Source organism: Entelurus aequoreus, linkage group LG02, assembly GCF_033978785.1.
Source record: "Entelurus aequoreus isolate RoL-2023_Sb linkage group LG02, RoL_Eaeq_v1.1, whole genome shotgun sequence".
NCBI classification, from domain to species: domain Eukaryota; kingdom Metazoa; phylum Chordata; class Actinopteri; order Syngnathiformes; family Syngnathidae; genus Entelurus; species Entelurus aequoreus.
This window is the reverse complement of record NC_084732.1, coordinates 88,022,815-88,025,179: the sequence shown is the minus strand read 5'-3', so window position 1 is coordinate 88,025,179 and position 2,365 is coordinate 88,022,815. Positions and strand designations below refer to the sequence as shown.

At 34.5% G+C, this 2,365-nt stretch overlaps 1 long non-coding RNA gene across 1 annotated transcript; it reads right to left on the bottom strand.

Moving 5' to 3' along the window:
• Window positions 1-496: 496 nt before the first annotated feature.
• LOC133664754 (uncharacterized) lies at window positions 497-2,112 on the bottom strand. The gene is made up of 5 exons (XR_009828615.1): window positions 1,899-2,112; window positions 1,749-1,797; window positions 837-973; window positions 671-749; window positions 497-582 (listed from the first exon to the last, which is right to left on the bottom strand). It is a non-coding gene; the product is annotated as an uncharacterized LOC133664754 (long non-coding RNA).
• Window positions 2,113-2,365: the final 253 nt, after the last annotated feature.

The window sequence follows — 2,365 nt, the reverse complement described above, 5'->3', positions numbered from 1 at the left end:
TCTTCATTGAGGTAGATAACAAGGCTTCTCAGGATGCACTCCCTCCTGATGTCAATGTCGTCACACTAAAGCAGGGTGAAAAATCAAAACAGAATTTAGCAAAATATTGGTGCAACAGTGGCACAGGGAGGGGGGCAAGTTGACGAGAGTGTGTAAAGAAAACTAGATAAACCAATACAGCTTCTGAAGACTAGAGTATAGCATCTTTAACCATTTCTGAGCAGGGCACACAACCATAAAATAAATAAGTGTATATGTGTGTGTGTGTGTGTGTATGTATATATATATATATATATATATATATATATATATATATATATATATATATATATATATATATATATATATATATATATATATATATATATATATATATATATATATATATATATAAAAAATAATAAAACAGTTCTACCATTTCTACTTACCAAATCTATGTTTGCCAGAACTTCTTTGATTTGTTGCCCCTTCACCTCCTTTGCTTTTGAAGATGTAGATCAGCTTGAGTGAAACGTGGTCCAGTTGTGACACAAACTTTGACTGCAGTGGCTTTGTAGTGATCCACAAGAACTCCTCATTAATCTAAAAAATATTCAATAAAATGTATTTAGAAAAATTTGCCATTTTCTTACGGTTAAATATCAATACATAAAAATACAAGTTAACTTACTTCACTCTGCTGGAACAGGGCAGGCCACCGGTTTTTGAATCCCTCTATCATGGGCCTCTGTTCAACGACCTCTCGTTGTCTGTGGGAGAAGGTTTTTTCCATTTTTGCTTTAATCAGCACTTATTGTCACGCTTTTTTATTTCTGATAACAAAGCCATTCTATTACTTTCCAAGCTTTCTGTGGTTTGGCCTTTTGGGTGCAGTGGTATGTAGTAAACTTCAGCCTTTTTCGCTTTCTTGAAGTTGGCTGCAGCTTTGCCTTGGCCTTATTCCACTGGTCATCTAGTATGTACTCAACTGGCTCTAAAACAGAAAAGTGAGATGTATAGTACTGTTTACATTTATATGCAGTAACAAGGGGGCCATCCTTTGCGATAGCTACGCCTAATTGATTGGCATAGGACAGTGGACAGCTCATCAGTTAGTGACTCTTGAACTTGTAGTTTATGATGCTGAAATACATCCCAAACTAAAACTTTTTTGACAGGCCAAGAAGCTGTACTTAATATGTAGTGAAATTCAGAAAGGACCTCATCAATAACTGACTTTAGAATATGAACAATATTTTATAACTTCAATAAAATACAAGCAATTTCCTGTTCAATAGATATTTGCAGGTTCAATTATGTTGCATCATCACAACTAAGTGTTTCAAATTCATGATCTGTATCGACAGACTATTGGCCCAGCTTCAGATTTGTCTGACATTAGCTTTAAAATCTATCAATGAATGTTGGTTTTGTTTCCTATATTTGTGTGTGTTAAATGTACTGTATAAATTTGTTTTAAATGAGCAACCTAAAAACATACATGGAACCGTTTCATTACGCCTCAGATGTTGATTTATGTGTTGAAAATCTGTTTCTGTTGTAAGGTCTTTGCATGTGCACACATGACACGTGAATGTAGCTACTTCTGCTGTTTTGGGAGTTTGCCGTTTACCATTAACTTTGTATGTATGATTTAGTAGCTTACTCAATGTATAAAACTGCATGGGCAATCTGTATATGGGCATGGATAGTGATAACTGCCCCTTAAATGCCTATGAGTCTGCCTAAAATGCTGCAACAACAAATACCTGCTAGCTAGTTCCAAACTGCATTCTTTATACTGCCACATTCATAATCCTGAAATAGAGAATAAAGAGAATTAGCATATATCACATCAAAAGGATGACAATGATAGAGATCAAATTGTACCACCATTAAACACATAACCTATTACTTACAATCACTAGGCTGCCACAAGGAGCTTGGTAACGCTTAACATTAGGAGGCTGCCACATGAAGCTTGAAAAAAAGGATCAATCTGCAAAAGATGATAACATATTAAGTTGTGAGTGCAAGTACCAGAATACCTAGAAATGCAGACAAGTTGAAATTGAATAAAAGCTTTAACCAATATAACAAGATAACATTTGAACATTTAGAATAGACTACCAATTATTTGACAAACAAATAAGTTTAAATAATTAAGTTAAACACATGAAATTATTTAAAATTCTGCCATTTTATTAAAATATCAAAACACACAGGAACAATATTAACCTTCCTGCATGTATTCACTGACCATGTGTAACCTAGAATCTACATTTACTGCTTAATCGACAGCTTTACTGAAGGAGAGAGGGTTTAAGAGGCAGAGAAAGGCGGAGATGATGGAGTTCAACAAAACAGGGCAAGCACAACATCAACC